General features: G+C 37.3%; 1 long non-coding RNA gene across 1 annotated transcript; it reads left to right on the top strand.

Annotated features, from left to right (window-relative positions):
• Positions 1–5,476: 5,476 nt before the first annotated feature.
• LOC143030679 (uncharacterized) lies at positions 5,477–13,708 on the top strand. Its single transcript, XR_012966926.1, has 3 exons — positions 5,477–5,595; positions 12,504–12,684; positions 12,825–13,708. It is a non-coding gene; the product is annotated as an uncharacterized LOC143030679 (long non-coding RNA).
• Positions 13,709–14,702: the final 994 nt, after the last annotated feature.

A 14,702-nucleotide genomic window follows, 5' to 3' on the forward strand; every position in this document is an offset into this window, starting at 1 on the left:
GCAGCTTTTGCACAAAAGGTACATCTTCGAAGGCACGTGACGACCCACACAGGAAAGAAACCTTACTAGTGTGACCATTGCGACGTAACGTTTATTACGAAAAGTTATATCAAATATCACCAGATGACCCACATAGGAGAGGAGCCTCTCCAGTGTGACATTTGCGACGTAGCTTTCAAAAGAAGCTAACAAATTCAACGTCACATGATGACCCACACATATGAGAAGCCTTTCCAGTGTGACCTTTGCGAGGCAGCTTTCAGAACAAAGTCAAATCTTGGAAGTCACATGATGACCCACACAGGTGAGAAACCTTTCCAGTGTGACCTTTGCGGCGTAACTTTCAAAATAAAGGCTTATCTCAAAAAACACATGATGACCCACACAGGAGATAAGCCTTTCCAGTGTGACATTTGCGACGCAGCTTTCAAAAGAAAAGCAGACCTTCAACATCACATGATGACCCACACAGATGAGAAACCTTTCCAGTGTGACCTTTGCGACGCAGCTTTCAAAATAAAGGCTTATCTCAAAAAACACATGATGAACCACACAGGGGAGAAACCTTTCCAGTGTGACCTTTGCGACGCAGCTTACAGAGAAAAATCACAAATTCAACTTCACATGATGACCCACACAGGGAAGAAACCTTTCCCGTGTGACCTTTGCAACGCAGCTTTCACAAGAAAGTCAAGTCTTGGAGATCACATGATGACCCACACAGATGAGAAACCTTTCCAGTGTGACCTTTGCGACGCAGCTTTCAAAACAAAATCAAATGTTCGAAGTCACATGGTGACCCACACAGGAGAGAAACCTTTCCAGTGTGACCCTTGCGGCGCAGCTTTCAAAAGAAAATCAGAACTTCGACGTCACATGACGACCCACACAGACGAGAAACCTTTCCAGTGTGACCTTTGCGATGCAGCTTTCAAGGTAAAGGATGCTCTCAAATATCACGTGTTGAGCCATACAGGAGAGAAGCCTTTTCAGTGTGACCTTTGCGACGCAACTTTCAAGAGAACGACTCTCCTCAAATATCATATGATGACCCACACAGATGAGAAACCTTTCCAGTGTGACCTTTGCAATGCAGCTTTCAAGAGAAAGGATGCTCTCAAATATCACGTGTTGAGCCACACTTGAGAGAAGCCTTTTCGGTGTGACCTTTGCGATTCCAAAATGAAGTCAAAGCTTCGATGGTACATGATTAGCCACACAGGAGAGAAGCCTTTCCAGTGAGACGCAGCTTTCCAATTTAAACCATGTCTTCGACGTCATATGATGATCCACACGGGATAGAAGCCTTTTCAGTGTGACCCACACAGGAGAGAAGCCTCTCCAGTGTGACGTTTGGGACACAGCTTTCAAATTAAAATCACATTAAGACCCACACAGGAGAGAAACCTTTCCAGTGTGACCTTTGTGGCGCAGCTTTCAGGAGAAAGTCAACTCTTCGATGTCACGTGTTGACACACACAGGAGAGCAAACTCTCTAGTGTGACCTTTGCCGTGCAACCTTTAATTAAGGGAACAAGTGCTCTCAAATATCACTTGATGGTCCCACATGTTACGGTCTCAACACTCACATCCAATACATAAAATAGAGGATTGATAAGAGATCAAGGAGGACAATACTTATCCTTATTAGTGCTGCCTCATCTCTTAGAGGTGGCCGAACAAATTTAATATTTATCATCAACTACTGAGGTGAGACAAAGATGTTCATATAAGAATACATGAGTTGAACTTTAATTCTAGTATATAATGACATTTCCTCGTTAAATGCAAAATGATTATCCAACATAGGCACTCAATCAAGTTTGGAATATCGGAAATAATAATTTCTATTAACTCAAAGTATGTAACGTACACATATAGGACATGGAATGACATCATATTACCACTGCAGTCATTCAGTAGATCTATACTCTGATCTCCACATTCCTATTTCTTTGGGCTTAAATTGATCAGTAAATAGCACCAACATAAACAAATTGACATAATCTGCACACATGATATAGAATATGTATCACTTAATAACAGTCACTGTAATAAAGTGTTCACCATTAATGTGACCAAATTGAGATAATCTGCATACACGTGGTATGGAATAGATATCGCGGAATATCAATTACATCTTCAATAACACCAGGATAATTATTAATCCTTGATACAATATCTTAATTATATGCTCTCTCTGGCACAGCACCCCCCCCCCTTTTACTATCAAATAAGCTACAACAAAGCACATGTTTTGAGTCCCCATTAGAGTAACAAATACATGTTACTAGATCGGCTGTACCAAGAAGAAAGGACAAATATATTCTTTCCAGACTGTGTCGACAACTAGCATGTTCCAACAACTGATATGTCGACTTCTACGATCACTAATACAAATCATACATTATCTATACATCACAAGAAAATAAAGCAAATACATCCTTGAGTTTTCATACACTAATTAGAATATAACATACAACATATACGTTAATATGTTCATTTGCGAACAACTTTTTGTTGCTTACAAATTAGAATATACATAGGAAAGTAAAAAGGGGTGACTAACATACGGAGTATGGTAGCACACAGGAGAGAAGCTAATGTGACCTTTACGATGCAGTTTTCAGTGCGAAATATCCCATTTGAGATTACATGTCGACCTACACACGAGAAATTCCTTTATAGTGTGACCATTGCGACGCAGCTTACACAATAAAGTTAAATATTCGATATCACGTTATAACCCACACAGTAGAGGAGACTTTGGAGTGTCATCTTTGCGACGCATTTTGCAGGAGAAAGGATAATCTCAAAAACCACATGGCGACCCATACAATATAAAAAGTCAAGTGACATTTGCGATTCAGGATGCTCACAAATGATTAAGATTAACGTCACACTGTTATCAAATGCGGCTCGCCATATTGTACAGCAGCCTGCGATTCCGTGCCTCTTGAGTTTCACTGTCACCACTTTTGTGTTAACTTAGGTAATGTATTTGCTCCATTATTGACAGTATTGTCAGTGATTATGCGTAGTATATTATGTGCAGATATATATTTATTCTATTTATATTATATATATTATATATATTTCATTTATGTATCATTATATTTTTTAGTATCCGACCTAGTTATGGACCAAAAGGTCTCCTGTCGGCATGCTCCTTTGTAAAGAAGTTTTGTAGGATAACTTGAATAAAGGTCTTGCTTAAGTAGGTGACTCCTTTATTTGTAGACCTTTACAAGTGGGTGGGCAAACTGGAACTGACTCGTGATTGAAGAATATATGCTTTAATCTCATAATGGACTTGGAGGGACGCAAACGAAAGAAAAAGTAAACGAACAGAGGCGTCAAAAGGAATTGCGTTATATAATTCGTCAGCCATCTCGGCTATGAGATGTACCTTGTTGAGCGATGCTTCTGCGTTGCTGGTCCTGTCCCCCCAAGTGTTGGTGACCTGATGCTAAACCCGGACGGTGATTCCTGGACGCAATTTATTTGCTCCTCCCTTGCATTCAGAGTCTGGCATCATTGAGGATCGATTTTGTAGAGTTGCCTGGCTATGGGAACGCCGTCCCGCAGCTGTCGGTAAGTGTGTATAATTACGGTACCTAGTTGTATCTTACGGGAAGGGGAGCTATGCTCGCTCGTGGTGTCCCGTCTCTGCATCTCCCAGTGTCTGAATTGCCCTTCATTTCGTGTATGGTTTTTGCACACACTATCATTTCGTCCAGTTTGTTCCCTACATCCACCACTGTGAGGAAAACTGTTCTTTTTCAAGTCTCTCATGTAATTTTTTTTTCTTTGTCTATGCCCCCTTGTATTTTTCTTATCCCAATTTAGTAAGTCTTCTCTATTAAGGTTTTCTATACCTCGTAAATAAAACTGTGTGGAGCCAAGCTGAACCAATTTTTATCAGTTTCACATGTGATGGGGAATAAATGCGAGTGTTCATTTCAAAAACACTTACTTCTATATTCTGTCCCATGGCCCAAAAGTACTAGGTTGGAGGTCCATGGCCCAAATGTCCTAGACTCGTTACATGGTACATACAGGGCAAGAGACAACTCCCTGAAACTACGACAGGGAATGAAAACTCAGGGGGAAAAAAAGTGCAAATTGTGTAAGAATGAGGTACTTCTTAATTTACTGCCAAGAACTGAAAGGATAGAAAAGGAAAGGAAAGCAATTTATAGGAAATGTTAATAACGAAGAGCAAGTTGTAAGAAAATGTCTATTCGAAAAGGTAAACTTCTTACTTCAGCTCCCAGTAGTAGGCGTTATACCTGTCAGTGGTCCCAGCATGTTCCTCCATTTGGCTCTATCATGGAAGGACCCTTCCTCCCTCAGAGTTTCGATGTTGGGCAAGTCATGTCTGCTGAGGGCTTCTTCAACATTTTCTTTCCATCTCTTTCTCGGTCTTCCTCTTGGCCTTCTTCCATCCGGCTTCCATTCCCAGCATCCCCTTGCAATTCTCTCTTCATCCATTCTTTCTAAATGTCCTAACCATCTTAACTGGGCAGCATCTATTTTGCTTAGCATGTAACAGACGCCAATGCTTTTCCTTATGTCTTCATTTTTTAATTTATCTCTCCTCGTCTTTCCAACTATGGCTCTTAATGGTCTCATTTCCGCTGCCTGAATCCTGCTTATGTCTATTTTTGTCATTACCCAACTTTCTGAGCCGTATGTTAGGGTAGGAGACAAGACAGCATTGAAAATAATTCTTTTCACTTCTAAAGAACTGAAAGAATAGAAAAGGAAAGGAAAGCAATTTAAAGGAAATGTTAATAACGAAGAGCAAGTTGTAAGAAAATGTCTATTCGAAAAGGTAAACTTCTTACTTCAGCTCCCAGTAGTAGGCATTATGCCTGTCAGTGGTCCCAGCATGTTCCTCCATTTGGCTCTATCATGGAAGGACCCTTCCTCCCTCAGAGTTTCGATGTTGGGCAAGTCATGTCTGCTGAGGGCTTCTTCAACATTTTCTTTCCATCTCTTTCTCGGTCTTCCTCTTGGCCTTCTTCCATCCGGCTTCCATTCCCAGCATCCCCTTGCAATTCTTTCTTCATCCATTCTTTCTAAATGTCCTAACCATCTTAACTGGGCAGCATCTATTTTGCTTAGCATGGAACAGACGCCAATGCTTTTCCTTATGTCTTCATTTTTTAATTTATCTCTCCTCGTCTTTCCAACTATGGCTCTTAATGGTCTCATTTCCGCTGCTTGAATCCTGCTTATGTCTACTTTTGTCATTACCCAACTTTCTGAGCCGTATGTTAGGGTAGGAGACAAGACAGTATTGAAAATAATTATTTTCACTTCTAAAGAACTGAAAGAATAGAAAAGGAAAGGAAAGCAATTTAAAGGAAATGTTAATAACGAAGAGCAAGTTGTAAGAAAATGTCTATTCGAAAAGGTAAACATAGAAGATAAAAAGGAAAATCTGTACAAACTGGAAAAAGGAGTATAGTTGATGAACGAAGTGAACAGAAAATTGAGTATAGGCGCTGTAAACAAAGCAAATCAAACCAAATTGAAGCGCGTTATAGATGGAAGTATATAGGACATCGCATACAAAACTTGAACCCGGTAAGGAAAAACTATAAATTGTCCGGAATATTTGGAATTCATTGGGCATTGTAAAATGCTGAAGGTTCAAGAAGATTGTAACCAAAAAGGGAAGCTCAACAGGTAATGAAAAAGTCATTTCAAGGCGTTCACCAGTCAATCACAGCGTACATGGTTGCATTGATGACTGGAAGTTGCAGGCCATTGTGTATGTAGCTGTTTTGGAAAGAATGCTGTAGGTCAGTAATGAGATCAAATTAGATATCAATGCGTTGGAAGAAGCCCAGCGTCTGAACAGTTGTGGAGGGGGATGCCTGCAAGGGTGGTGGTAAACTTTTTTGGGGGGCTGGGATACACAAAACACAAAGAAAAGGTTTCATATAACAATAGCCTCCAAGAACCAGGAAGTAGTTTGCATTATGTACTGATGTTTCATAATTTTCAAAAGCTAATTGAAACTATTTACATATGGCATTTAGAATACCCAGAATGATAAAATCTAGGTAATGCTATAGATAAAAATTGAAGACATGAGACCGGCAAGTATCTTTGTAATATACCAAAATATATGCCTGTGTCAATTTTCACCAACATAACTATTAATTTGTAGTACTTATATGTGGGGTTTGAAATGCTCAGAATACTAAGAACTTGATATGGATATAGGTAAAAAGAGCAGCTATGAACCCTAGCCTAACCCAACTCTTGGGAAATTTAAAGATGTTTCATTTTATATATTTATTTATATATATATTTTTTTTAGAAACTGCTACCGATATTACTATTTATGGCACTTATATATGGGATTGAAAACACCCAGAATTTCAGCTGTGAGACACTGGCAAGCATCTTAATAGACATCTAAAATTACTTGGATAATATGACTCATTATGGGGACCATAAAGGGAAAAATGAAAATGGAGAACTATACTTATCTTGGTGTAACAACCTAAGAATACCCAAGCATTATATTTGTGCCCCCAGAGAAAGCAAATAGGATGATGGGGATAGTGGCTGAAATTATTTACTTAGAAAGTCCAGCTGTTATCAACAAGTTGCATAATGCGGGTCCACCTAAAGGGGTACATAATTTTGGTATGGACTACAAATTTGTTAAAGATTTTTAGATGGGAGAAAGAACAGTGACAAGCCTCAAAACTTGCACCAGATATAATGGGCATTCTCTGTCAGAGCAACCAGTGCTTAACACCCTCATCTCTCAGATTTTGCTGAAATTTTTTATAAAGGGAAATTGTGGGCCCTGAATCCATTTCTGAATTTTTTAGATCAATCGGATAAATGGTTCAAAAGATATGACCTCGGGAATTTTGAGGTCGTGTGTAAGGTGATATGTTTTCAGTAACCCATAACTTGGTTAATAATTATCAGAAGTGCATATATGTATATATATTTAGAATTAGAAAAAGCCAAGAAATTTAAATATACAGATTTTAAAGCTCTAGGCTAAAAATAAAAAAGTTATACGGAAAACAAAATTTAAGGTTTTAATTTGACCTCCGGGGTATCAAATGAGATTTTTTTTATAGATGTAAAAGATGAAGGCAAGGGCATTAGCTATTAGAATCAGCAAAAAAGTTTGTGTATGTAATTATTTTTCATAAAATGAACCTATAAATGATCACCATATTTATAAGTCTGGCATCAGTTCTACCTATTTTTGACATATAGATTTTCTTTTATAGATATTAAAAACAAAAACAGAATTATTAGCAATGAGAAACAATCATAAAATGTTTGGTAATGTTAGTACTTTTTATGTAATTAATTTACAAGTGAACAAAATAAAAAAATCATTGTTGGTACTTTTCATGTCATTTAAGAAAACACCAAATTTGATATGATTTGATTTTATTCGGATTCAATCATACAATAAAATACAATACATTAAAACTTGTATTATACATAGTAAGTATAATTATACATCCGAGGATGGCACAGAAAGTCAAAAGACTTATTTCCACTGTGGTCCTCATAAAAAATAACATTAACTAGTTAAACATTGTCATAAAAAAGCTAGGTTGATTAGAAAAGAAAAGAATAACGTCAAAATTGACTAACATGAAAAATATGACTGTACAGACTAGAAAAAAATAAATGACTTAGAAAAATGACTAGGATAAAAGGTGTAAATTAATTGCATATATATTCCAGGAATTGTAATACCTTAGTCCTTAGATTTGAGGTTTGCCAAACACCAAGAATATAAGAAATGAAACTTATATTACTTTTAACCTGCACTGAAAATAATATATATGACAAAGAACAATGTTCACCTACTTTAAGTATTCATGTGCTAGCAATGCTTTCATCAATTTCTTTTTTGGGAAAAATGTACTGAATTCTGCTGCCTCCTCCTAGGCTAGGACAACTCATTACAGATGGTATATGATGTCCTGGCACAGCACATGAATCCTTGTTTGAGGGATAATAATATGAACTTGTTCCTGATGACCCATAAGGGTGTAGAAAGTTTACAATGAAATCAACAAACTCTTCACAGTATTCTTCCACAATTCCATACCAAACTTCCTTGTTGTAAATACACCTAACATACTCTCCTGGTTTGATATGTTTGGGTCACCAAGTATTATAGGTTTATTATAAATGTGACCTTTCCTTATTCTTTTCTTTTCTCCAATGCCACCTGAGATGGGATACACCATCAGCTCTTCCTTGTTCAGGGGAACAAATCTGTGATATTTCAGAGTTCCAGGAATGGCCCTACTTTCCTTAAATCAATGGTCCAACTTCTTTTCTGCCTCTTTCAAATCTGCTGCAGTAACAGAATTCTTTTATCTTCTTCATTAAGTTTTCTTCACAGAACTGAAACATGTCTTCTGGTGTAAGAATTTGCCCTCAATAAATCTCTGCAAACTGGCATGAGCAGTAGCTCTTTTTACTGTCCCTCCAATCCCATCACAGACATTTTTTCCATGGGATGTAGCAAAGAAATGCCACTCACAAGCCAGACCAAAATCCTCTTCATGGTAACAGAGATTTGTGAAATTATATTTGTTCTTATATTGGCCAGCACATCCATCTGAGAAATAGTGCACCTTCTTTACTTGTGGGCATCTGGATTTAATGTAAGTCATAATTTTCATTATGAATGTATAAACCATTATAGCGTTGTGTTTTAGTGATGCAGATAAGAAACACACACTAAAATGACTAAGTTCCTGGTCTGCAGATGATCTGCAATAGATGACAAAAGAGTGAACTGTACACTGTGAATTGTCACAGAGAAAACCTTGGGAAGCAACCTGGACAATAAAAGAATAATTCTCAGACAAATCCCCTACTACAATTACCTTGCTCTCAGTTGGTAACAATTCCTTCAACTGCTTAACCCTATATATCCCAACCTGACGAAATCATCAGTCAAGCTTCGGGTGAGTCTCACTGGCATAGAAAAACAGTTATAACCGGTGTGTCTGTCCTGACGAATTCGTCTAGGCTTCCTCTCTCTGAGAACAACACTTGAAGCTGATTGGTCGAGAATCCTTTGGGCAGTTCACCATCAGCTGATGACATCAACAGTGGTGTGAAACGCGGTATTTCTGGTGCTATTTATTTCATCATAGAGGAGTTGTCAGATATGTTACATGCTGCATATAATTTTTTTCTGAAATGGGAATAGTTATAGATGTCTGAGAATGTCATACTGTTTCTTTTTTTGATGAAACAAGGACCCTATGAGCTCATTTTATGTCGATGACAAATCCGTCATGTTGGTCATATGGCGCACACAAAGAAATGTATGACCAACATGACGGATTCGTCATCTACGTCTTTGGACCAGAAAAACAGAGTACACCCCTTCACCTTTACCAAATGTTATCCCTGGCAATGAGACAGCTTCAATCAACAGTGACTTGAACCCATCACGGTCGAACCCATTATGGTATTTCACACAGTTTTTCACTCCTGATTTTTTAGATATGATAGTCTATCAGTCTAATTTATATGCTACACAAAAAGATGTGAACAAACCTCTAAACCTCATTAGGCAAGAACTTGAACAATGGATAGGTCTACTTATTCATTTCAACATTATTGGGACTCCCCAGACGCATCTCCATTGGTCTGGTGAATTATTTGGGAGGTATAGAGAGTATACTGCTTTCGTTATGAGTTGCAACATATGGGAGACTATAAAATCCAACTTACATCTTCGGGACAACACTGATGAGTTAAACAATGATAAACTGTTCAAAGTCAGGCCAATGGTAGACCATTTGCGGAAACAATTCCAAGACCTTCCATTGCAACAAAACCTCTGCATTGATGAACAAATGGTGCCTTTCAAGGGAAGGCATTCCATGAAACAATACATGCCCATGAAACCCAGAAAATGGGGTTTCAAGTTCTTTGTTCTTGCAGACAGTGGGGATCTTATTCATGACTTCATACCTTACACAGGGTCAATTCAACCTATGAATAGAGACAGTATTCCAGATCTGGGTACATCCTCTAATATTGCCTTACACTTGGCTGAGACCATTCCAAACAATAAGAATCATCTACAATATTTTGACAACTGGTTTACATCTTTATCACTTGTAGAACATCTAGCTGACAGGAATATATGGTGTGGGACAATCCGGGCAAATCGGCTCCCAGGCCTCAAGTTCACATTGGACGCTGACACGAAGAAGAAAGGCAGAGGTACATTTGAGGAATGGAAATTATCTGGTGAGGGCAGCCTGGCAACAACAGTCAAATGGTTTGACAATAAATGTGTGACATTATTGTCTTCCTTTGCTGAGGGCAATCCAACTCACACTGCACAATGCTATGATAGAAGTCAGAGGAAAGTTGTGGAAATTCCACAGCCTAACATCATACATTTGTACAATAAGAACATGGGAGGTGTAGACCTGGCTATCTGTCTTCTAGCACTATATAGGATCCCGGTACATTAAGAACATGGGAGGTGTAGACCTGGCTATCTGTCTTCTAGCACTATATAGGATCCCGGTACATTCTAAGAAATATTATCACAGACTCATCTATCACATGATTGACATGACTATTAATGAGGCATGGCTGGTATACCGAAGAGATTGTGAGGCCAAAAGGATTCCCCAGGAAAAAAGACATTCCCTACTGACCTTCAGGATGTCCTTGTCAGAATCACTCATCAATGCAGGGAAATATATCCCCAAGCGAGGTCGTCCATCTTCAAGTGAGAGAACTCCTCCTCCACCATCAACAAGAATTCAAAGAGTTGGCCAATTCAGGTCCCAGAATGATGTGAGACTAGATAAAGTAGGGCACTTCCCAGAGGTGAAAAATCCTCGTTTGTACTGCAAACGAGTTGGATGTGCGGGTTGCACCAATATCAGGTGTATCAAGTGCAAAGTGAGTTTGTGTCTAAATGAGAGAAACAATTCATTTCCTAGTGTAAGGAGTGAGACAAACAAATACATACACTGTATTTTTTTCATGATAATTATTATTTTCCTCCTTTCCAACAGATTTCTCACTGAGGAGTTCAGGTGTTTTCTTTTCTAAAGTATAATATTTTAAATAAAGGTGTTATTGATGATATTTCTACAATTTTCAGCAGGTTTTTCACTGCTAAGAGCAGGTATAATATTTTTTGTAATAACCCATATTATATATAAAGATATTTCAATTATTTATATACTTAAAAACAATTAATTTTCATTAACAAGATGTCAAGCTATCAAAAGAAATTGTATTCAAGTTAAATTTTTCAATAAGATATTCATTTTTGCTGAGATGAGCAACAGAATTGCTTTCTATATTCTAATAATGTAATAAATCTTGATAATACAATCATTAGCCAATTTCATTTCCCTCGTGACCAACATGACTAATTTGTCATGGTACTGTATTATTGCATAGACTGTAGCAATTGCCAGGAAAACTGATCTATAACATTCCTCAGGTCCATAATAGCCTAGAAACAAACGCATGATTTTTTTTGTCCAGCCAAAATATATGTGGTCCATATATGGTGTACTGGGATTGTTGCTGAGCAGCATAGTGATGACGAGCCAACTGACAGATTTTCGTGCTTAGTGATGATAAGTATTCATGAAGTGGTTCCAGCTTATAAACCATTGTACAACGGTTGACAGTCACCCATTGCTTGTAAGTTACTTCAGTTGGAGCTGATTTCACACTGTCAAGTAGCTTGAGAAATTTCAGGACACCCTCTTCCCCTAGGCAATCATTGCAAAGTTGCATCATGCTGGTCTCTTTCTGTGTGCTGCAGACACTGTAATCTAGAAGATCCTTGTAAGCAAGACCTCTTTCTCCCAATGCAGCTAGCTGTAATTTTGGATTTTGATGATAAGTGCACACACAGACAGAATGAGTCCCACCATGACCAGCAAGCACACAATATGATGGCTGTAATTTGCAAATGTGGAAAATCCAACTGGGATTCTTTTCATCATTTTTGTATAGTTCAAAAAATCTCTCTTAAATTTCCAAGGATCAATTGCTTTTGTACCTTTGTTGGACCTTCAGCGCTGATAACTTTAATGCAATCTTTTTGCCCAGGACACATACGACTAACTTCATCTGACTCATAGAATCTTCTAATTATGTCTTTGTTCTCTTCAGTTATTAGTTTTTCTTTGCTCATTGTTGGAACTCTTGGAAAGATTCCATGTTTTGATTTCAGTAAACGTCTTTTTTTTTACTCTATGTAATATTGTAGTTTGAAAGAAGCTACCTGTTTTATCAATTGCGTATGGTGAGAATGTCAATATTTGTAGTTTGCGATTGTGATATTTGCTCTCCAAGAATGACTGTTTCAATTCATTCATTAAATTGTTCAGATGTTTTTCAGATTGAGTTTCAGGTTCTGCACTATCATTTTTCTTATTGAGAATTTCAACACCATAACTGACTTCCAGCCTCTTTTTCAGGGATTTCTGAGCAGATAATAGCTTACCACGAGCCTTGCGCTTCTTCTGGCTTGATGATAGCCCTTCTGAAAAGAATAGAAAGACAGAATTTACACACTTGAATATATGTATAGAATTGGATGTAGCTCAACTTGCATTTTGTGACAACTCGATAGTAACATTAAAGATTTAACATTTCAAGGTAAAAGCTTGCTAATTATGTATGTTGCACTGTATATGTAAACAGTATCTACCATAAATGAAATATAATTGTTCATATAGTAGTTCCAACAGATTAAGCAGTATCATATATATTGATTGAACACTTACTTTTTCTAATAGGTATTTAGTCTAGAAGTGGAAGAACTGAGGTTGAAGGATTTTCCACTATGAAGCAATCACCGTCACTTTTCAAATCTTTAATTGGAGACATGTTACTCAAATCACTGTCAATAGCACATGGTTCACTTGAATCTTGATCAGACTCGTTTTCAGTGGTACTAAGTACAGTGGGGTTTTTCATTATAATCTTTCAACAGTTCACACACAACAATGAGTCTTTTTTCAGTCTACCATCACATTTTTCAACAAGTTTATCTGTCACTTTTCTAAGATTGATTGTTATGCTTTTTTTGTGTTTTTTAATTGGATCTTGGCAATATTTCAAATGTCGAACCATTGTGATATAATCTGTAAAGATATGAATACAGGAAAATCAATTAGATGACATAATAATATTTCTTTTAGAAAATATAGCCATGTACACTTGATGTTTTGAGTCTTGAGTCATGAAGAATTGGAGCACCATACCCACCAACCACCCAGTTATATGGCTGCAACTGTACTAACCTGTGGACAAGGATGCTAAAATTAGACAAGTAGCAACTTGTTTCAACAGGCTGTTTAGCAACACTGTTAATTGTTTCTCATAGCTTACCAACATACACTTTGGATTTTATGATTGTTTCTCATTGCTAAGAACCCTGTCTTTGCTTTTATATCTATAAAAAAAAATCTATATGTCGAAATATGAGCTAAGTATGGAAAAATAGGTAGAATTGATGCCAGACTTAGGAATATGGTGTTCACTTATAGGTTAGTTTCATGAAAAATACATACACATACTTTTTTGCTGATTCTAATAGCTAATGCCTTTGCCTCCATTTTTTACATCTATAAAAAAAATTCTCATTTGATACCCCAGAGGTCAAATTGTGACCTAATTTTTTTTTATAACATTTATTCTTTAACCTAGAGTTTTAAAACCTGTATATTTGAATTCCTTGGCTTATTTTGATTCTAAATATATATACATATATGCAATCCTGATCATTATTAACCAAGTTATGGGTCACTGAAAACATATGACCTCACATGTGACCTAAAATTTCCTGAGGTCATATCTTTTGAAATTTTTGTCTGATTGATCTAAAAATTTCAGAAATGGATTCAGGGCCCACAATTTCCATATAACCCATATTTCATCAAAATCTGAGAGATGAGGGTGCTAATTTAAAAAAAAATTTGGTTGATTTAACAGAGGCCCCATTATATAAGAAAACATACAAATGCCTCTGGAATAAAATCTCAGTAAAAGAGAGAATGTGTAGGTTAGGTATGGGTAGAATAGAGGTGAAATGTGCTTGTTATATAGCTTATTCTAGCAATTTTGTCGTCGTTTCTTTGGCAAATCACTGGCTTTGCACACTTCTCGTAATTAAATTGCTTATTTCCTAGTGGGTTCCCCAGACATTATTGTTTGTGGGTTGAGGTTAGTACAAACAAGTGATTTCTGATCGAAACAACATACAATTCGATCAAATCAACATTTAAAAAATTGTAAAATGTGTTTCAGAACAAATTAGCCTCCCAGCAAACATGAAATAACTGGACCAACATCCTATCTATTTAGGCACTGCTCATTAAGAAATGTCGGACCGGTTACGTAAACTCAGATTTCCAGATTTGGTCGGACTAATAAAGTTATCCACATGCACACTGGACTATGTCAACTAGATGCTGGCCCAAAGCAGGGACAATTAATGGATAACACTAAATTGGGCCAATTACATACATTCAAGTGTCCTGAGTTGGTCTGATTAATAAAGTTATGCGCATGTACACTGGACTGTGTCTGCTAGAAGCTGGGCCAAGGCAGGGGCAGTGAATGGGTACCCTAAATTGGGCCTACACTAAATTGGGCCACATCCGTTAATTCTT

This window comes from Oratosquilla oratoria, chromosome 12, assembly GCF_046742065.1.
Source record: "Oratosquilla oratoria isolate Oo_2021 chromosome 12, ASM4674206v1, whole genome shotgun sequence".
In the NCBI taxonomy this organism is placed as follows: Eukaryota; Metazoa; Arthropoda; class Malacostraca; order Stomatopoda; family Squillidae; genus Oratosquilla; species Oratosquilla oratoria.